This window comes from Ornithodoros turicata, unplaced genomic scaffold (assembly GCF_037126465.1).
Source record: "Ornithodoros turicata isolate Travis unplaced genomic scaffold, ASM3712646v1 Chromosome22, whole genome shotgun sequence".
NCBI lineage: Eukaryota > Metazoa > Arthropoda > Arachnida > Ixodida > Argasidae > Ornithodoros > Ornithodoros turicata.
This window is the reverse complement of record NW_026999340.1, coordinates 1,385,178-1,409,121: the sequence shown is the minus strand read 5'-3', so window position 1 is coordinate 1,409,121 and position 23,944 is coordinate 1,385,178.

Below are 23,944 nucleotides of genomic sequence, written 5' to 3'. Positions count from 1 at the left end.
TGTCATTTTATTGTTTACCAATCCACACAAAATTCCCAGAAATAACAACAAAGCTGAATACATGTTGAAAAAGAAAATACTGCCTATACCATGTGGACACATCCGTCGTGTCTAAGTCCACAGGCACTGTAGTAGGGGTACGGCCACCAGGCAGTGACGTCGAAAGGCTAGCATGTTTCAGTGGGACAACACAAAGCTGTGCTGCGTCATCATGTGGCAGCAAAGCCTCTGCTAGAGAAACAGCTGCGCTTTTGTCTCCACTGCTTTCTGGGCAGTCTGCTGCAACTTCTGAAGATGTAAAGGAGAGTGCTCCAGTGGGTGGGAAGGTTATAGCTGTCCGAGTTCCCCTGCTTGGCATGAGGATGCCTGTTTGAGTGGCTGCATACACACAAGTGAAAAACATACATGGTTAAAAAAGGATGAAACGAATGCATGTTGAGCTCATGTTTCTCACAAAGTTATTTGAAAGCTTACACAGCAGTGAATTTGGTGCAATGTCACTACTGCTTCTTTATAATAAGTGCAACAGTGTTTTGGCTTATAACTTCCTATCCTAATGACGGAATTCTCCACTTGACCAGTTAGGCAATATGACGCAAGCAACCAAAGTAATCATTGCGTATAGTTGCACTGCATAACAAACACCAACATATTTGTGAAGCACAATACGTTTTGAAGCATAATTACCAAGTGTTGAAGTGGGAACAGCTGTCTGTGTTTTCTTATTTGCCGTCTTTCCGCCCTTCAAGTGTTGTTTCTGTGACACCAAAGTGTACAAAAAGCCATATTGGCTGACAGTCTGGTATGGAACCAAAGGCTGAAGGGGCAGATCATCCAGGACGACAACTTGAAAAAATAAGCAAACACACAGTATATATATATATATATATTGTCCGTATATGTATTGTATAGTATGAATATTGTCGTCATTATTGATTACTGTATTTTCATGAGACAAGCTGCATAGCTGTAGGCTCAGCAGCACTTTAGTGCTGGACAAAAGTTTATAGAACACAGGTGCGGCACATTCTAGATGGGTGGTGGACTATTTGCATCCACCTTTCAAAATATGTGTACCCTATATTGTAAGATGCTAGAGTGTCACCCTCAGGCAAAACTCTGCCACCACCATGTCTGCTTTTACAGTTCTTTTTTGGTACATAATTTACAGTCTTATTGTTTGAGCTGTGATAGGTGAACTGGAAAGCATACCATCCTCTGATGATGTGGCTGTCATGTCCTGCAGAACTGAACTCCCACTTGTAGAGGCTGATACTCCTGCGTAAGCTGCCGGTTTCACAACGTGAACATTCAGTGTAAATCAGAATTCACATTTCGTTAACCGTACAACACGGGCTTTCCTAATGAAAGTTTCTTGTAATCACCACTTGAAGCAGATTCCATCAAGCTGCTTCTCTCCACCTGTGACAGCAATTGAGCACCTGATGTGAGACATGATGCATAAAACTGTAATGCCTAATTGTTTTTCTGTTGGAAAGCTGCCTCCTTTGCTCTCACCAGCTCACAAAAATGACGTTGCTAGTTCACAAGAATGCTGGGTTACATGAGCAAAGAAAGACACAGGAGAAACTAGTGAATTTGAATAATGCAAGTTATAGAGGGATGTCGCCAAAAAAATACGTATGGTGCTGGTGGGGGCTAGGAGTGTCTGGTACATCACTGCCGGTCGCGGTATTTCATGTGTACTTTTTCTGGCGCGCATTTGCAGAAACAAATGGCTGAAATCGGCGGCTAGAGCGTGAAAAAAGGTACTTCCGTACGTATTTTTTGTTATATACGCCGCACAGCACAACCGACATCTGGTAGGATATACTCTCCCCTTTATTGTACGTGATTGCACTCCGAGTGTAGTGTGTCTACATTGAGTCACCTAGATCTCGATCGCCTACCTGGAGCCACTTCGTGACCTATTATATCAGTACACCACACTTTTGTATGGCTTCATTCGAAATGAATTGAAAACAAATGCTTACCTGCTCATCCGGCACGTCGGTGGTTTCCATTTGCTCATCGAACAATGTGGGCACAGCATCGGGCTTTAGTCTCTTTCGTTTGGCTGACAGTCCCATACGGAATTGTAATAAGTCCGACTCCACGTACGCCTCGTCGGCAAAATGCGATGAACAAACGTGCCGAACGTGCAGTTCCTCTGCCACGACAGGAAGACCGCCGGCGATTGCTGCTTCCCACTTTCGTTTAGTGTCCCTGTCCTTGGCCCCGTGAAATGTCAATTCTGGGTTCGCACCAGACGATTTTTTACAGCCAGGAACATTACAACGCGTTCCCGAACTCGAAGACATGTTGCAATTTCACCACTGAGCGAAACTCACAGCATTTTCGAGGAAATTGGTTGTTTCATACACAGGGACATGCACGACGCCATATGTACAAAGCACACTATATCTCCGAGAGAAAATGGGCGAGCGGCGCCGGCATTGGTCCTGTTGAAGCCTTCGTCACAATGACGTCATCCGATGTTTCGCTGATCGAAAAAAAACTCGTTTATTTATTACCGGAACATTTTCTAGCCGAGATAATTGCTGAAATGAATTGTCGAATGATGTCAAGCATTCTCGTAACCATTCCCTACCCATGTCTCCGGATGCGATAGTCCCTTTACGCTCACTGCAGTGACAGAGGCCAAAGGCTTATAGTCGTGATTAAACAAGGTAATGGGGCGCCATTAATCAGGACGTTGTGGATCTGACCGCGGTTTGGGTATCAGTACTATGCCCCATTGTAAATTCTGGCTCAACTGCACCACCGAAAAGCAGATTGTGAAGGCTCGCAAAGTACGTACTTAACTGTGGCCAAAACGCCGCATAAAATTCGGTTGGGAGACCGTCCTGCATTTTCCCCGCTTGAGCTTCTTAACGCACGAAACAAGTTCTTCGGGTGTAAGATCGCTTTGAAGGGCCGAAATCTCAGGTGTACTGAGCATTGGGCAGTGGTTGAAAACAGTGGTTGGGTGGAAAACTGAGCATTGGGCAGTGGTTGAAAACGCGCATCCTCCTGGGGGAAAACGTGTTGCTGCATTATCTGGCGAATTCACGACGGTTCTGACGTTAAAGTCCCATCGGGTAAAAAACCGTGAGACATAACCTGCTGATTTTGTCCAACTTCTGTGTTTCTGGCCCAGCTACTGTATTTGAATGCAAAAATGCATTTGAGAGGCCAACGACGAACGACGCATAATTTCAAGATGTCTGGTCTCTAGCGAACGAAAATATTCTGTCATAAAGGGAGCCAAATGAGCACAGCGTCTTACCACCTGGGCTTTCTCGGCGACACAGTTAAGTTGTGAAGTACGTTCCCGAGCATGTACCTTTCCCCAATGAACGAAGAGTCGCAGTAGCTCAAGTTTTCAGCCCAGCCAATGCGATAGTAACGTGTTACCTCAGTCAAGATGGACGTTGACGAAATCAGCTATCACCTGTCTCACATCTGGTGAGGTCGGCAATGTAGTGTAGAGTCGTCAGCGTGGCTTAGAGTTGTGTGGTTACCCGGAACTTCAATTGTCAGAAGCACGGGGGAATGATGAGAAAGATGAGGAAGATGCAAGTTAAACACTTCACTCTGTAAAAGCTGAGGCGTAAGCACTGAACTGAGGTAAAAACGGTATAGTCGTGATGCCGATGTAGACGTATGCCATATCATGCGGTACCTACAAGGATGTAGGGTAGGCCATGCATCTATCAAATCATTCTGCCAAACTAGGTTGGACACACTTGTCACGACACGAGACGAGTTCGCGCGGCGCTCAGGCCTCGCTGTGTCCTATATCGGTGACTCCGCGCAATAGAAGTCACCGACTAGAATTAGATGTCGAGATGTGTACAGAAAAGCGTCCAGCGAACGGAAGAATTCCGTACGTTCGGCTGATAACACAGGTGCGTAAACATTCGTCACACAAAATCCAAGTGAACCTATGGAAAAATTTATCTTTACTTGTTTGAACCGCACCGGCTTTCAACAAACATAACAAAATACAGTTAACGTTTCGGGTCCCATTCGAGTCCCATCATCAGAATGACGCTGTCCTGGTCGTCACCGGGTATTTACGTAGAAGAGGAGCGTAGCATTCTGGGAGGGGGGCCTGGTTGTCGATTGATAGCGAACTGTTACCGAAACGTTAACTGTATTTTGTTATGTTTGTTGAAAGCCGGTGCTGTTCAAACTAGTAAAGATGTCTACTCCCGGCAATTGGACTATATTCGGAAAAATCTATATACATTACACACCCGCGTACATCATGGAAGTGCAAAATATATTTAAAACATCTCGGTTAAACACAACTATACCGCCTCTTTTAGAGCGGGGTTCTCCAAGAGTAGTCCAAATGCGCGCTTGAATCGGTTAACTTCAACACCAGAATAAAATGAAGTTTCTTGTAACAATAGAATGTCGCATTTCTGACGCGAGGTCGATAACAGTCAACTTCTTTGAGAGATCATGAAATCCCCTAATATTCGACGTTAACATGTTCAGATGTATCATGACAATGAAACGCAAAAGCGAAAGGAACTGAAAATGTCACGTAAATGCTTGCATCTACATATAGAAGACTATCGAGCGACTCGTCACTCTCCGTACCAAAGAGTACCTCACACAGCACAAACTTCGACTGTTTCCGCACCGTCGGTAGGTCGTCACTGTTTGAGCTGGTGATGGGGGTATGCGCACAACTGTTCCTCGTACAGCGCGAAGCAGAGTTAACTGGAACGCCGCTTCGACCGGCGAAGCAAGAGGGGAGCCACCCTGGCGGCCTTTAGCAGAAAAAAACGGGAGAGGGCGTTTCGACATTTCCATTCCAGTCGGAGGGGTGTTCGCTGTGGTGTTCCGAACACTGCCCAATCAAGCTGGCGTTATCAACGCTGCGACTGTTTGTGTTTTGTTTTGGGCGATTGTGTCTGAGATAGTGCGGAGAATCGATGTCATGGCACGCGCCTGGAAACAGGATGGCGCATGGGCAAGCGTCATCCGAAACGCTCATTGCGTGATAGAATGAAATGAATAACAACTTCTCTCTTTCGGAAAATTACTGTGCTCAGAATGGAGGATGCGAAGAGGCTTGAAATAATTAACGGTGGTAATCGCGAAACCATCGTAATGGGTTTTTAAATAACAACAAATCAATGCTATGGTGTAGCATATCGCGTTTCTCGGGAGTTTCTCGGAAGAACAACCAATATGTACACACAATTTTTTTTTTTTTTTGCATCCTGGCACAGAGTGCAGGGAGTCACCGTGAAGGTTTTCTATTATTTGTGTAGTGAATGATGATCAGAGCTAGACAAATTCACCATGACCTTTGTCCTCACTTCAATTTTCGTCAGCAGAGGTTCGCCCCTACCTCGACTGCACGTTCCCCAAATTTGCCTCTCCCACCTTTCGTAAATCGCACATCAATTATTTTTCTGAAAATTTTCTTCATCTGGATCACTTCACCTTAGTTTTAATTTTGGAAGTTCAGGAGAGGTGAGAGACGACAGGTTCGCACGTGCTAACCTGCCGCGCGCCATCGGGATATCATTGATTCTTCGCAATCCCTCAGACAGGGTCGCCCAAAACAAACGAGCGCAGCGTTTGATAAGCCCGTCCGATTGCGCACTCTTCGGCACGCCACAGCGGGCACCCCTCCGACTAGAATGGAAATGTCAAAACCCCCTCGCCATATATTTCTACTAGACGCCGCCAGGGTGGCTCCCACCGTGCTCCGCTGGTCGACACGGCGTTCCAGTTAACTCTGCTTCGAGCTGTACGTACGCCTGAAGCAGTCGATGCAAACTCCTCGAAATGCTTCGCTATGGTTATTTCTATCCATACCTAGGTCAACATCGTCATCGTTGTCTGCTAGACTGAATTTTGCGCATCTGATACGGGCTTACCCTGAGTCAGCGGGAGTCTCGTCATCGCTTTTAGACTCTGGAGGTGCAGACGTTACACCTATCGGTGGAATGATAACTTTAGGTGGATGCGGGGACTCTTTAGATGCTGTTTGAGCTTCCTTCACATCAACGCCAGCATCAGTGTGGGAAGCTCGTTATACCTATGGGGTTCGTATGTGGACGTGACATTTTCGAGTTCTTGTGCTGCGTCGTCCTGTTGAATGTTCTGCAGCTGATCAGCAACCGCCCTCATAGTTTGGATGCTCTGAGCTTCTATGGGATGAAAGTCATTCGCCACGACAGCATAAGGTCGAGGGCCCGAACATTCCCCTGGAGGATGCGCCGTACGGCAGCACCTGCACCGTGAGCTGCACTCGGTCAAGATATGACGAAACGTAGAACAACGTTCATGGGAGTGGGTGGAACAATTCACCCTGATAATGCCCTCCAACTTGCAACGTCGACACACTCGGCGTACTCGAGGATAGTTGCAATATACCACTTGCTCACGCACACGAAGATAATTAGGCGGAAGGGAACTTTCTGATATCTCCATTTTGACAAGACGTATTCCGGTTAGAATAACACCGCGACCTTTTTTTTTGTCTTGATAATGCACACGTTCAATGTCGACGATCTTGCCGTGCTTGCTCAGTGCTTGAACGAGAGGATAATCCGATAAGAGCAAAGGCATCATCAAGACTGTGACGGTTACTAGTCTGCGTCCAAGCATTTCGAAAGGAATGATATGATTTCGTGTACCGATGTTGCCCTGACGAACGATACATTCTACGGCAGCCCGCGTACTGATGCCCACGTGTAACAGATATCAACCTCGTTGTTGGATACCGATGAGCCTTCCAGAGCCAACGATGTCAAAGACGCCGTCGGAGAGATCGTCAAAGGACACCTCAGGTGGTAAACCAACACTGAGGCATTGGTCCTTGGGAGGAAAGCGGGACACAGACACCCTTTCCTGAGACTAAGAATTAGCGTCGAAGCACGCCGAGGAGCAACGTTCGACGTATCTTGTTTTGCAAGAGACGCAGGGCTGCCATCATGTGTGCCTCCAGGATCAGGGGGTTTCGAAAGATGTTCCATTATTTCTTTATTGAGTTAGGCCTCGCTGTTAGGCGTTATTGAGCCATCGCGAACAGTACGCAGGCTGGCAATGTTTGAGCGTCAGAAGGTCACGTAGCACGTGATTCCTCCCGTCGGATTGTACTAACTCATCACTGAAAGCCAGTGCAAAGCCAGTGAGGTATCTAAGGGGAAAAATAGCCGGAGCTCTTTGACTGCACGTATCGCATAATGTTTGTAACTGCTCAAACGTGGCCATGCCAGTACTGGACAGCTGTTTCGGCCTTATTGGGCCATCGTCAGCAGTAAGCAGGCAGGCAACGCTTGAGCGGGTGGCGTCAGAAGGTCATGTAGCACGTGATTCCTTCCGTCAAGGTGTGCAAAGACTTGCCGCTAACTCACCACTGGCTTTCACACACACTGAGGCTTTCAGTATATACTCTTACTGCTCCCATTGCAACGCATTGCATAACGATGCGAATGCACACGTGGGAATGGCGAAGTGCGTTGTCGAATGAAATGTATTGTGGATTTATAGCTCTGAAGTGAAATTTGAAATAATTCAGGATTGTATTCAGTTTCGTGACGTTCAAAGCAGTTAAGGCGGAGATTTGGCAGGTTCATAATTTTTCATTGTTGTGTCTTTAGTAGAGTACCATAGTGATACTGCAGGATTTTTATTCTCTAAGTGCATCCTCAGGCAGTAACTTAGAGGTAACTAGTTACTCTAACTACTTAGTAGAAAAGTAACTAGTAATTGCAGCTCGTTACTCTTCCTAAAAGTAACTGTCATCTGTAACTAGATACCTTTCTTTCAGTAACTCGCTATGGCAACTCGTTACCTGCAAAATCTTTATTCCTTTTCGCATTTTCTTTCTGCATCCCTCCCCGCGTGTTATTCATGACTCACGCAACTGCCCGGGGGGGGGGGGGGAGGGATATGTTTAATGCAAAGTAAAACGCTGTGGGTTCCACGTGGGTGCCACGGGCTTCAATGGAAAAGGTACATAAATTCGGTGCAGCTATCACCGCATTCGGAGGTGGCCGTCAACTTGTTGTTGTTGAACCCATTGTGACAGCTCATTATGCCAGGATAAGTTCCAAACTTGTACGTGCACCGCTTACACTGTAGCCCAAGGGCTAAAATCAAATTTGACTTTGGTATTGTACATTGTGCAGCGGATCTATTACTCTGATTATAAGAAAACGGTTCCGTGGTCAGCGTTCCCATGTTGAATTCGGGGGGGGGGGGGGGGGTCGAGGTAGCTTGCCGTTGTTGGCCGCACGCAAGTGGGCATCGTCACGGCTATAGCCAAAAAGGGGGGGAGAGGGGAGTTGAGGATTTCAAGGTGAGGCATAGCAGGATGACCGATACTGATGTGACGGAGGCACACTGTTGATGAGAGGTGTGCTAGAGTGATCTTTCAATTGGAAGAAGCGTTGGTTCCGTCTAGTGCACCAGTTGAGGGGCTGTTCGGCTATGGTAGGGGTGCTTAGGAATAAGTCGGGGCAGACTTACAGAGGCAAACTTCGGGTAGTAGCTGTCGTATAACCGACACAAGGAGTTGACATTGCACTAGTGAATAATTTTGAATAAAAGTTATTGGACTCAATTTTGCCACTTTTGATAGTTCTGTACGGTAACTGAGTTACTTGTCATGTAACTTCACCAGGTATACTATTTGTGGACAGCAACTGCGCTTGTAACTTAGGTACTTTATTCCCGTGCTAACTGTAAGCCTAACTCAGTTACTTTTTGAAGTAAATTTTCCGAAGACAGTCTAACTGTGACCTCCTTACGCTCATGCCTCAGTATCGAATTCACAATGTCGAAAAAATTTCAATGCGTATCATCCTCTTTGCCAGCTTGGCATGTCCGTTAATTTATCACACAGGCTAAAACTTCTAATAGCGACGAACTGGCGTGCGAATAACTTCCTTATGGGACGGTTCTTGTACCGAAATGCCCGTGTACTAAGATCTCCGTAGTGTAGCAAGACGTCCGTGCACCGAAACCTCCGTTTACTGAGATGTCCGTACCAGAATATCTGTACCAGAACGTCTGTATCGAAATATCCCAGACCCGAGTCAGAGATAGAATAGTCAATAGAAACAGACTATGTTAAAATTTTTAATTTCTACGTCACCATTCACTCATTACAGGTGTACTAAACCGACAGGACATCCTTGTGATGACACCATATAGTGCCTCATCGAAAAAAAAAAACAAAAACGGATGGCATAAACACGGGTAAGCTGGTAGGTGAGATCCATGAAGAACACATCCTGAACTAGGGCAGCAAACACAACAGAAAGACGACACGAACGAGATCTCACAATCCGCTGTGGAGGAAACAAGAAAAGGAGGCGCCCCAACGGCTGTTGGAGTAGAGTCGTTTATGTTTCCAAGTGTTGGGGCATCTGTTGTTGCTGGGAGCGATGATGAGGTGGAAAGGAGGCCACGAGGGCGGAGCAAAATGGTAGGAAGTTCCAGGGCGAGAGCGGTTTCATTCGCTGTTTGAGCCTTGGAGACTACTTCCTCCCTGTTGCTATCGGGAGGACGCTGGCCTCCCGAGCGTCGGTCCGCGTAGAAATCGCGTGGTCCATTCTCTCGCGCGCCACGTGCGCATACACGAAGATGCGCAGCCGCATGGGTGACTCCCAAATACCGAGTACAACAGAAAAATGATAAAGCGCCCTTGCCATGAAAGATTGCCAGTGTCGACGGTAAGAAGGGGCAAAAATAGACTGGGGTAACAAATCCAACGCACCTAAATTTTGTATGTTTTCTTCATTTGATTGGTACTAATGTGAGCTTTACCGAGAGCCCAGCACATGAAATTTCGAAAATGCTGCGATTTTTAGAGTTGCAAAGTATGAGAGAAAAATTAAAGGAAACTATAAATATATATAAAAAAAACGTTTAGATACTTGGCAGCTAATTGGGCAACCGAGGAATAATACAATATTTTTGGTTCCGCCATTCTTCGAAATGAACGGTATGTGGTATATTGTAAACTATCAATATGTGCCGTACCGCTCTCACTGAAATGTGTTGGATTATTCTCGTCGCGTAATGTGGTTATTTTCGCTCTGCAATGACGTTTTGCATCCAAATAACTTGTTAAGAGGCGAATAAGACGGGAGAGACAGGAAGCTTAGCGTGTGGTTTTATGGCAGCCAAACGAAAGAATGCGGGTGATATGAAAAACTCGCGCTAAAGGGCTGATGGCGATGAGCATGGCTATGGTTCTCCCTCACATCTTCCCCCTGGCCGAAGACGAAGCCATCCTGGCTGGGATGTCCTGAGAGGATGAAGGGTGTTTGTAGAGCTTGAGGCGGGATACGTGAGCATTTTCTCGGGAACGGCAACAGCGGTCGGAAGGTAAATCAACAGGTTCCACGGAGTAATTAACGTCAGAGTGTTTGGAGTGTACGGTAGGGACCAAGGTAGCGGCAAATGAGCTTTTCGCCGAGGCCTGGTTTGCGAACGGGTACCCAGAGCCAGACGAGGTCGCCGACGTCGTAGGATACATGTCTGTGACGCTCGTCGTAACGCAGCTTGGCGACGGCCTGCTGACCGAATGTGCGGCACCGTGCGAGCTGGCGACACTCCTCACTTCGTGATGTTGCTTCGGCCAATGTGAGGTTGTGGTCGGTGGAAGGATGATATGGAAAGATGGTGTCAACGTTAGAGACTGGTTCTCTGCCGTATACGAGCCGGAATGGACTGAAGTTTGTCGTGGATTGAATGGCGGTGTTATAGGCATATGTGACATAGGGCAAGAGGGTGTCCCAGTTCGTTTGGTCAGAAGACACGTAGAGGGACAGCATATCACCAAGAGTATGGTTGAACCTCTCTGTAAGGCCATTAGTTTGCGGATGGTATGCAGAAGTGAAGTGATGCGCAACGGAGCACGCACGCAGAATATCCTGAAGCAGACGGGCAAGGAACGGGCGGCCTCCGTCGCTGAGCAGCACACGAGGTGCACCATGGCGGAGGGGGAGGCTGTGGATGAAAAAGTTTGCGAGTCCTTCTGAAGAACCACTACGGAGCGGGGCGGTCTCAACGTAACGTGTAAGGTGGTCGATGGCGACGACAACCTACTTGTTTCCAGCTGGCGAAACAGGCAAGGGGCCGAGTAAGTCGACGCCGACACGATCAAATGGTGCATGGGGCGGGGGCAATGGCTGTAGGAAGCCAGCCGAGGGCGTAGGGGACGCCTTCCGCCGTTGACATGAGAGGCACGATGAAACGTATTTGTGGACCGTTGTGCACATCCTTGGCCAGAAATACCGTTTCCGAATACGTTCGTATGTTTTGAACAACCCCAAGTGGCCCGCCGTAGGGTCGTCATGCAGGCTCTTTAGGATTAGCTGACGGAGGTTTCGTGGTACGGCGAGCAACAAACGCTGACCTTCCGGATCGTAGTTGCGCTTGTAGAGTGTTCCGTCCATTAGTATGAAGTTTTTGCACCGCCGCTGGAATTTGCGGTCAGGGGAAGGGGAGGAGCCGTTCACATGGCGGACAATCTTCGAGAAGTCTGAGTCGAGAATCTGGTGTTCTTGGAGGACGGGCAGATCGATAGGAGGTGAGGACAGGGCGCTTATCGTGCCATCTGTTTCGCCTTCGGCAGGTTGCATAGCGGGCAATGGGCAGCGCGATAGCGCGTCGGCATCGCGATGTTTCCGGCCGGACTTGTACTTGATGGCATAGTCGAATGGCTGGAGGCTCAGGACCCAACGGCCTAAGCGACCAGAAGGGTCTTTCAGAGTGGTCAGCCAACATAAAGCATGGTGGTCGGTGATGATGATGAAGTGGCGCCCATAGAGGTAAGGACGGAACTTTTTAACGGCCCAGACAACAGCGAGGCACTCCTTCTCCGTTGTCGAATAGTTCTGCTCAGGGTGCGAAAGGGTGCGACTGGCAAATGCGACAGCGGACTCCATCGGCGCATTGGGTAAACGCTGGGCAAGAACAGCTCCGATGCCCACTCCACTTGCGTCAGTATGTAATTCAGTTATTGCGGACGGGTCGAAGTGCGAAAGAATTGGCGCAGACGTTAAGGCTGTGTTCAGGCGCATGAAAGCATCGGTTTGTTCGGCGGCCCAGGCAAACTTGCCGTTTCGCTTGAAGAGAGACGTAAGAGGAGCGGCGGTGCCCGCGAAACCTCTGATAAACCGTCGAAAATAGGAGCAGAGACCGATGAAGCTGCACAGATCTTTGAGTCTAGTAGGAAGGGGAAATGAGGATACCGCCTTGATTTTGTCGGGGTCCGGCGCGACGCCGTCCCTAGAAACCACGTGACCGAGTACTTTGATTGTATCATATCCAAGCTTGCACTTCTTGCTATTGAGCTGCAGGCCGGCGCGAGAGAGACAGCTGAATATTGTTTCGAGCCGTTGGATATGTTGGTCAAAAGTGGATGCAAACACGACGATGTCGTCTAGATAGCAGAGACAAGTTTTCCACCGAAGGCCACGGAGCACAGAGTCCATCATGCGTTCGAAAGTGGCTGGAGCATTACACAGACCGAACGGCATTACGTTGAATTCAAATAAGCCGTCTGGTGTGGTGAAGGCAGTCTTTCCAGCCAGCAGCCTGAAGCCAGTCAGAAGACTGGCTTCAGGCTGGCGAAGACGGTAGAGCGAGATGGGATTAGGACATCGTGGAGGCCATGTAATTTGCAGGAGGAGATCGTGACGTGCTCAACCTGATAGGAGGGCATATCAGAGAAAAAGATTTCGTCGGCAGAACAGTCGATGAACGCACCGTGGTCCTTCAGAAAGTCCCAGCCTAATATGGCGTCATGTGGGCAGGAAGTGAGCACGACGAACTGAACTGGGTACCAGGAATCTTGAATCCCTACGCGTGCCGTACATCTCGCGGCTGGCAGAAGAGTGGCATTTGCTGCACTTTTGAGTACAGGACCGTCGTATGGTGTCGTAACTTTACGTAGCTTCTTACAAATGTCCGCACTGATTACCGACGTGGCCGCACCTGTATCAATGAGAGCAGTCATCCTGAGACCTTCAACAACGATGGTGATGAGATTACGGGGAGGTTTGTGAGTAGTGATCCTTGTCGCAGCCCGCCCTCCTCGGACTGCGGCTATTGGTTTCCCCCTGGAACAGCTGACGGGCCGCGATTGCGTGTAGGTGACGGAAGCGGGTCCCGAAACCGTGGGGACGGTGAGCGAGAGCGGCGAGCATCAGGTGACATGCGACGGTCACTTGGACCTGACCGAAACGGCCCGTCAGGTATGCCGTAGGGAATGGAACGATTCTGTCCCGCGGCCACGTAGGAATCATAAGAGTCCGAGCCCGTCTGACCATACTCGAGGTTTCTGCGGCGGTGGCGACATTCGCGCGAAATATGCCCTCGGATACCACAGTAAAAGCACGTTCGCATTTTCGTCAAGGGGAAAATGTGGTCGGACGCCGATTAGTGAAATATCTGCCTGCTTGAGAATATAGGGGCGCGATAGGGGCAACAGCCTCGTAGGTATGTGCTCGGGCCCCTGGGGCGTCGTATGTTGCAGGCATGCGAACGACATCGGCGTAGGTGCGGAACGGCGGCTCGGGTAGAGGTGGCGGAGGTTGGGCCATAGCGGGTGAACGGACAACGTCTGCGTAGATACCGTTATTCGTCTTAGCTGGGGCACTGGCACCCAAGGCAGCGGATACTTCCTGTCGCACAAGTGCGAGCACACTGTGCGTGGGTGGTTCCGGAGGCAGCGGAGAGCAATGGGGCCCTGGGTACGTCCTAGCGATTTCTTCTAGGACAACCTGGCAAATGAAGGCGTGAAGAGCCTCTCGGGTTGTAGAGTCCATGTGTGCGGCTGATGAGATAGAGGAAAATAGCCGAAGATTTTTCGCTTCTTGGAGTTCCTTGCAGAGGGCGATGACATCTTGGACAGTGGAAGGGGTCTTCAGAAAGAGAAGGTGAAACGCATCAGGCGCGATCCCCTTTAGAATGTGCTTGACCTTCGCGGGATCGGACATGGTGGAGTCGACGCGATTGCACAAAGACAGAATCTCCTCAATGTATGACGTAAACGTCTCGTTTGCCAGTTGAAGTCTCTGTGACAGCTTATGCTCTGCGTCGGCTTTTCTCAGCGCCGGTCCTCCAAAGAGATCACTGAGGCGTGAGCGGAACACAAACCAAGAGCTGATTTCGCTTTCGTGGTTCAGAAACCATGTTCTTGCGAGGTCCACCAGATAGAACGCCACATTATTTAGTTTCGAGGAGTCGTCCCAGGCATTGAACTTGCTTACTCGTTCGTAGGCGGCCAACCAATCATCAATGTCCTCAGTGCCCGTGCCGGAGAATACGGGCAGATCACGTTGCTGTGCTGCGGGAGCGTTGCGTTGTCCCGCGGGCGTTGGCGAAGCGTCGCCGGTTGAGGCATTGGGGCAAGCCATCGCGCGAAGTGAACGCCCAGAACGCAACTCCAGTACGAAGTCGAGAGATCAAAGCGGGGGTTTGTGACGGTCGGGTAACGAAAGGGGGATGACGAAGTCGCACCTCCACCAAATGTTAAGAGGCGAATAAGACGGGAGAGACAGCTTAGCTGTGGTTTTATGGCAGCCAAACGAAAGAATGGGGGTGATATGAAAAACTCGCGCTAAAGGGCTGATGGCGATGAGCATGGCTATGGTTCTCCCTCACAAACTTTAATATAAACGAAGAAAGCAGTCTCATGCGTGTAATGAAAATAGCCATCCAAATAAACTGAATTAAAACCGGAGCACGAAACGAAACGAGAAAGAACACACAGACGACACTTGCAGGGAGCAAGTGTCGTCTGTGTGTTCTTGTCCGTGTTTCGTGCTCCGGTTTTAATTCAGTCATGTACCAACAGCCCTACTCTGCCATTTTCATCCAAATAAAGCATATAGGTAATAAATCGGCAGATGCCGATGATGCCCCATGCAAGTGTGTAAACATAGGCGCCGACGATGACCGTGTAAAAAGGGGGCGAGGGCGGGGTGACTCATTTTGCGTCATGCATATTAAGCTCCTCCCAGTGACCCAACTCTTGGAAACATAAACGGCTCTGTCTTCTAATGAAGAGAGAAGCGTGGGGCAAGTGACGGTGAGGATAGGACATGAGCTGTAGCTTTTTTTGAGCCGCGCGAGTGCCACGTTGCCTGAATAGCCCAATGAGGTCGCTCTGCACACGACTTACTACGTGCAGCAGTGTTTCGATGCCTTGCTTTTGAAATGTTCAGCCGCGAATCGACTTCAGCATGATGAGCAAGTTCCAACGACATTCTGTTAGATCAGCATCGATCATGATGGAGCACATGAACAGTTTGTGTGAATATCGTGTTTGACGGCGACGTGCAAAGGGGCCGGAGTGTGGTACATGCATAATAATGCCGAAAGAAGTCGAGTGGTTATGTTGCAAAGAGCTGCTCTTAAAGTAGCATATTTAGAACTTCGAGGGCAGCACGAACCTAGCACTGATATTCACAAGTAAGAAGCGTGTCTCATGCACAATCATGCTGGTTGGTTTCAATACAGAATAATTATTCTGAACTTTTCGTTATTGTTCGTCACTTATTCAGAAAGAGTGCAGCTGAATTAATACTCGGCGTCCTACTAGCTTTAGCTTTGTTCAAAGCTCGCGTGTCTCATACAGGAAATAGATACACTACATACCAACAGTTCGTGATATGGGTGTTGCACAAACTTGAAAAAAAAAGAGAATCCTTATACCAGTCTGCGCGGTGAACAGGATACCCAGTCTTTCACATAGTAACTACTACATGCTTTAAATACCGAAGACACTAGGTGTTAGTACCCCTACAGGGGGTGCCCTTGTAATTTCAGCTGTAGACACATGTCGGTAATGATTAATGACACCCTTCCCCCCAACTTTTTTCAACACCCCTTTATGCTTGGGATTCTGGATAAACCACTGTGCTCATCCCTGGCACAAAGCACCATCTCATCAGCCTGTTCCGCCTGATAAGAATTACGCTAGGCTCTCAATTCCACCGCCGACACAAATCCAATCCTGTTCTGACGCATCCTTTTGTCCACCCATTCAGTCAGTATGTCATAAGTGTCATGTATGTCATTCGAAGTCTGTCTGATAGCACCCAAATAGTATTGCTTAAGCACCTCAAGTATTTTAATGTAGACGGGTAGAAATACCTCAAGACACACCACACCACCTCAGAATAATCAGATATAAACAGCACGCGTACATTTGGTAGGGACAAAATACTCGCCACGCTAGATGTGACATCACTGTATACTAATATCCTACACAACGACGGAATCACAGCCCTCTGCCAATACCCTTTCTACAACAAACACCAGAAAATATACGGAAGCCATCCTCGCTCTAATGGACTTGGTCCTTAAACTAAACTACTTCGTGTTCAATGGGGAACACTACATACAAGTACACGGTACCAGTATGGACACACCAGTTGCACCCACGTACGCAAATATCTTCATGGGGTTCCTAGAGAACAAACTTCTTAGCGCCCTCGCATTGAGACCCACTATGTACCTTCGATACATCGATGATATACTTATAATATGGGAACACGGGGAACATAAATTTGAAAAATTTGTAGATCCACTGAATACCGCGCATAGCACTATATCACAACACTCAACTCACTCAATCAACTTTCTCGACACCACAATATCACTAGACAACGGCAACCTCACCACAACCCTGTACAAAAAGCCAACTGACAAACAACAATACCTTCACTTCAAGAGTCACCACCCGCGTCACTGTAAGGTTGGGATTCCTAATGGGCGGAGTGTAAGACTGTGCAGTATTTGTTCAGTCGACACAGATTATGCCGAGAAGCTTGACGAACTCTGCAGCACACTTGCCCAAAGGGACTATCCAGACTCCCTCCTAACCAAATTTCGTCTCAAGGCACTCACACTTGATCGAAACGAGGTTCTGGAACACCGAAAAGATCCTGACACGTTCCAAATAAGCTTCATCACAAGATATTCAAACGCATTTCCAAACATCAAAGCCATTCTACGGAAGCACGAGCCCCTCCTCCAAAGCAGTGACCTACTTAGCAATATATTCACTCATCCAATACAAGTAATATACTGACGCGCAAAAAAACCTAGCAGATTCCTTGGTCAATGCCAAAATCAGCAAAACGAACACCCAGTACACTTGAACACGCCCCTGTAACCTCCCGCGCTGCAAAACATGCAAGCCCGTTCAACACGCTAACTCCATCAAAAGCACTGCGAGCAATTACACCCACCCCGTTAACCACGCATTCACATGCACAAGCTCCAATACCATATACTGCATTGAATGCGGCAACTGCTCTATGCAATATATTGGTGAAACCGGCCAACAAATGAACAACAGCCTTACCGGACACAGAACCGACACGTCCAACAAACTCGCCAAAGCAGTCGCTGAACGCTTTAACGTTCCTGGTCACAACTTTGACAACATTAAACTGTATATTCTAGAAACAGGGTTCAGATCCACACGTGACAGACGTGATAGGGAGTCTTAAAGTTCAACGCTCTTCACCCGTTCGGTATCAACAAATCACAAGGCACCCTAGAAATACCTCACAAATAAAATATGCTCAGATCTTTCCCTTCTATCCCCTTTATCATCTGTTATGTTCTGCATGGCCACTCTTTTTTGCTTACTTTACTGCATGCCACAACTTTGTATTGTAGAAAATATTGTAGGCAGACCTATAATATCAGGCATCCACACACGAACTGAAAAGATTTCCCTTCTGATAGACCATTGTACAAAACATGTACCCCCGCTACTTCCTTCGTACGTCAAAGACACAAATGATTTTCTTCTTAAAAATAATTCTATCAACAACCAGTTCTCAGATCTGACCAATATGACACTGGTAACCATGGACGTAAAATCATTGCATACTAACATCCCCCACGATGAGGGCCTGAACGCAGTGGAATCCTTTCTCCTTTCTTTTCCCTCCGACATCCTCCACACTTCTGCGGTCATCCCACTACTTGAATTGGTCCTGAAGTATAATAACTGTGAGTTTAATGGCAGACATTTTGTCCAAGTACATGGCGCAGCGATGGGGTCCCGCGTGTCATCTAACTATGCAAACCTCTTCATGGGTCAATTTGAAAAGAGGGCCCTTGAATCCTTCCCCGTACAGCCGCTCATTTTCACAAGATACACCGACGACATTTTTGTTGTGTGGCCAGGTGACAACTCTTCCTCGTTGTCTTTCTTTGAACACTTCAACATCTTGCGTAGCACTATCCAATTCACCTGCAATCATTCCAATGTTTCAATCAATTTTCTTGATGTCACTGTCTCCATTCGGTCTGGAAAACTAGTCACCGACCTGTATAAGAAACCAACCGACAGACGTCAGTATCTTCATTTTAATAGTTATCACCCCAATGTCCAGAAAAGAAATATTCCTTTTGGGCAATTGTTGTTGATTTCAGGAAGCGTGACTACCCCAGCAATCTAATTGAAAATGCTTTCACCAAATCATGCTCGCTGGACAGAGAGGCACTTCTTTCCAGCCAACCTAACGAGGAACACAGAAACATTACTTCGTGACCACCTACAACAAAGCCCTTCGCAACACGAAAACTATTTTTCAACGCCATCTTAACATTCTACACAGTGACGAAAAATTGAAAGAATTATTTCCTTCTGCCCCCATTGTCACATTCCGCAGGTCAAGGAATATCCGGAATATCCTTACTTCTTCGCGTTTGCGCCGTACTACAACACCTGGTGCGGGTCCCTGCAATGGCATACGCTGCCAAATTTGTAATCTTATTTCTACCTGCACCTCGGTCTCCAGTACCATAAACAACTACACCTTTCAAATTAAACAATCATTCACCCCTTACCGCATCCGGTGTCATATGTGGGACATACCAGTTGAACGCGCATAAAAGTTACAATTGCTATTTTTATGCGAAACTGCATGCGGGCCCAGATATGGCACATATTTGCCCTCCTCTCGAGCGTGCTCCTCGCGCCATCTCGCTTCAGCATGGGCAGGTAAGCGTCAAAAACCCCTCCGCTTTCAAACGTGCGAAGCACGTGGCTTCTTTTGTCAACTTTTCACGTCGAAAAAGGTGAGTTATGTTTCCGTTATCACCTCAATAAAATTTGACAGTGTAGGAGAACCTTCTAAGGCACGCTGGAAGTGTTTGTTGCGCATTTTTGTCGTATAGTTTGTTGGGAAGCGATGGTTTCTTGTATGTGCCCGATATCGCACAACATACTGTTTGCACACTATTTCGAAAAAGAAAAAATGGGATCCTTATGTTTGTATTTCAGGCCGATGGATGCCCGAAAGTTTTATGGTAAACCGCCCCCCGGTAATGGGGTCGAAAGTGAGGACGACGAGATGTCTGACGACGATGACGAACTTTATGTGCCACCACAGAATGCAGATGGATTCAGACACGATATGTCGTCATCTGAAAGTGATTCAGATGATAAGGCGCCGCCGCCATCAACTTCCACAACCTCCAAAAGAGCGTCGAAGTCATCAGCCCCAAGATTAAGAACCAATAATTCTGTCTATAATCCTGATGCTGTCAAATTATCTGGGGATGATACCCTGCCCGAAGAAGTTACACAGCTAGATACGCCTCTCCAGTGCTTTAGATATTTCATCACTCCTGAAATTGTACAGTACATAACGGAACAAACAAACTTGTTTTCGGTACAGTCTGATCCAAATAAGTCTGTGAGGTTTTCTGAAGTAGAACTGGAGCAGTTTTGGGGGACTATTCTCTACATGTCCAGTGTGAAGCTACCAGCAACAAGAATGTATTGGAGTACTCTTCTTGGGCAGCACACTATAATGGAGGTACTCATCTGTAACAAATGGGAGCAGCTGAAGTGATTTATCCACTTCAACGGCAATACCATGTTTGTCACTGCTGGAAACCCGGGCCACGACAAACTTCATAAAGTGAGATCACTATTGGATATGCTGAATGAACGGCTGCATTTGATCCCGCGGGAGGAATTTCTTGCCGTGGATGAACGGATCATTCTGGCGAAATCAAGGTCCTCGATCAAACAGTACAACTCAAAAAAAAAAACCCACAAGTGGGGGTACAAAGCTTTTGTGCTGAATGGCATATCCGGCTTCAGCTATGACTTTGAAGTGTTCGCTGGAGCACAAAACAACACCGTACCGTCAGGGTGTCCGGACTTGGGTGCAAGCGGCAACGTAGTCTTGCGTCTCTGCAAAACTGTTCCTGAGCTCAAGAACTACAAAATCTTTTTTGACAATTGGTTCACGAGCTTGCCACTCATGGTTCACCTTGGAAAGAAAGGCCTGCTTCCACTGGGTACTGTAAGAGGAAATAGGCTTCCTGGATGTACTCTGCCGAAAGAAGCCGAAATGAGAAAGCGCGGGCGCGGTGCCATGACCGAAAAAAATACCACTGTTGATGGTGTGGATGTCTGTGTTGTGGCATGGTACGATAACAAAATCGTAACAACAGCATCTACATACGTTGGCAGTGGGCAGTGGGCAGTGGGCAGAAGCAAAGAGGTATGACAAGTAGTATGTATATGTTGAGAAACTACGGCCATGTTAAACGCCGGATCCCCCGCCAGGGCAGCGCCACCGTCGCGTCGACTTTTTTCGCGTATTTTTCCTCGCGCCAGGCTGGCGGCGCTCGGGTGTAGGCTCTTACCCGTGGGCGGAGCGTTGCCGGAGGGCTGCGTGCGCGTTTACCCTCTTACATTTTTCAGCCTGGGCCGACTTCTTTCGTCATTTTTTCAATCTGTGCCGACTTCAGTCGTAATTTTTTTCACCTACAATGGGTGTGGAGTAGGCTGTTTACATGCAAAGGATAGCCATACACAAAAGTACAAGTGAAAATATATTTATTAAAGTCATTTATGTCAGAAATTATGTTATGACTCTCCGTGAAGGAGAGAAACTTAACCAAAAAACCTGCTGCAGAAGAAACACCATACACCAAACAAAGATTATACTTATTACAGGCATGATGCAATACCATGAGTTTTAATTACAAAATTCTGATAGATGTATGTAACTTCAAGAACAATAGCTGAGCCGACTTCTCTAGCGATTTTTGATTCTTTTTTAGCGCGCGGTGGGTGGCGCGCAGGTGAGGGGCTGTCCGGGTGCTTAACAGCAGGCCTACGGGCTCGGTGCGCACTGGCCGACTTCTCTAGCGTTTTTTTTCTTTCAGCGCGCGGTGGGCGGTGCGCAGGTGAGGGGCTGTCCGTGTTTTTACCAGCTGGCTGAAGAGCTGAGCGTACACTTATGGTTGTACACACTGGGCTGACTTCTTTGGCTATTTTTCAGCCTGGGCCGACTTCATTCGCATTTTGTCATGCGGCGCACAACTAGGGACATGCACACTGTCAGCATCAGGCCACATCTTTGGCGATTTTTTCACCCTGGGACGACTTTGTTCCCAATTTTTTTTCAGGTGGTGCGTGTATCAAAATAAAAGTTTTATTATAAAAGTCTAACATGCGCACTCTAGCGGAGTTTTAATTACAAAGTTCTGACAGATGTACGCAACTTCATTCCATTATGACACATTTAATCAAAAAAGATATTTTTAATCAATATGATTACAATCAAAATTAAAAGTTTTATTATCAAAAGTCTAACATTATTATACGTGACCACCATAGTGTGGCTATAATTACAAGTGCCGATATATGTATGTGGACAGCAGAGAACCTGGAAGACCATGGGACACGAACACAAGAGGAAATCAAATCTATAACACTACAAAGAAGATATTCTTAATAAAAAAGCAACAGAGGAGGAGAATAATCTATAATTTTATCTATCATAAAATCATCTGCGTGACTTAATCTAGTCGAACCCATACAATTTTCATTCTAAGAGACACTACAAACCTTACTTTGTTTTATGAATTCAACACAGAAAATATATTAAAAAAATAACTTCACCGCATAGCATGCTCCTATCCAACAACCAACTCTAATAATATCTGCCATGATTTGTTGAAGACGGGAGGCGTACGCCTGACAGTTATGAACATTTTCGAGCGCATTAGGGAAGATAAGTTCCAACATTACACAATTAATCAATTTCTTATTAAGTAAACAGCATAGACATACGGAAATAATGAGAAACAAAACGATCAACAGCTAATAGAGAACCAAAACTCATCACATAAACAACAGACAGATGCAGGAAAATAAATGAAAAAAGAATCTATCAAAACGATAAACATGCACGGACGAGTAGCAGAGAAACACTTTGAACGGCACATGATGAATAATTTAATACAGCACAGAGCTAACGCTGAATAGCAGAGAAACACTCTAAACGGCGCATCTGCCAACGTGTAAATAACAGACAGGAAAATATTACTGAAACAAGATCAACAGCTAATAGAGAGGCAAAATCCAACACGTAAACAAGAGGTACACAAAGGATAAATAGTTGAAGAACAATCTAACAAAACAAGAAACATGCGCGGATGAATAGCAGAGAAACACTCTAAACGGTGCATCTGCCAACATGTAAACAACACACAGGAAAATAATAGCGAAACAAACTATCAAACATTACAATTTGAAATTGAAATAATATATCTTTTGAACTATCATAAAATCAAGCATGCGAGCTAACAATATAGAATTTTCATCCTACTCAGGCACTATAACCATTACCTTGACAGAGCTATCCAAACACGCAGCACAGCTATGCTTTACACAGTACAACCAGACTCAAGACACGGTGGGGTCACACTCAGTAGTATAGAGCCGTTACGTACAACGACATCCTTTTTCTAATCCAGTTCTAGGAATTTCTAATCCACCACCCATTTCTAATCCAGGTCAAGCCAGGTCTAATCCAGGCTCCACCACTTCATGGTGATCCATCCTATTTCTATGTGATTGGCTACCCTTCATTGCCACATTTGCTCACTCGCTCATAGACACCAAAATTATCCATTCTATTCAATTCTAATTTGACTCATAGGCTTCCAAATCGCTCTTTTTTCTAATCCATTTCAAGGAATTTCTAATCCACCACCCAATTCTAATCCAGGTCAAGCCACTTCTAAGTCCTCTGGTTGGTTGGTCACAGCTCCACCCCTTCATCCATCTAATTTCTATGTGATTGGCTACCATTAATTGCCACAACATCTGGTCACTCGCTCGTAGACACCAAAATGATCTTTCTATTCAATTCTAAGTCGGCTCATAAACTTCCAAATCGCTCACCTGTCTATTGGTCCGGGGGTGGTCACTTCCATTCATTTCTAAAATCTAGTGATTGGCCTATTGGCTGCCTCTCATACATGCTCGATAGACTCATTTGTCATTTCCACTCTCTAGTTACTCAGTCACACTCTTTCAACTGCGTATTGCTTCATAATTTCAACCGCAGCATAGACAACCGCTCATTGATCAATTTCATTCATTTCTGGGCCAGCTCACAGGCCCACCAAATTGCACATTGGCTTGGGATGCTTTCTAGTTAAGCCAGGACAACGCTTCGGAACCGTAGGGACGTAGAAAAACACAGGGAAATAGTTTTCAATGTTTATTGAGTACATCATGGCAGTCTCAGAGAGATTGTAGTTCTCTCTGGGGCTTCCAGGCACACTGGACATTTCCGTTAACATCCATGGCGTTTTTCGCATAAGTACCATGTGGATCACCCAGGCGTTCGTCCTTCTCCATCCACGGCTCAGTCCCAGACCGCACGCGAGAACAGCATGTCACAGAAGTATCAGTTCTCTTCCTGCACATCTTCTGGAGTGAAAAAAGAATGTTATGAACTTCACTATTTGCATCATCCATTTAAACTTACCATATTCACAGCTTCCGTAAGGGTAGGATTCGATGTCATTGCAGAGGTATCGCTTGTCGTCATATGCCATCAGACTTCTTTTGACATTTCTGATGGTGTACATGCACTGTTTC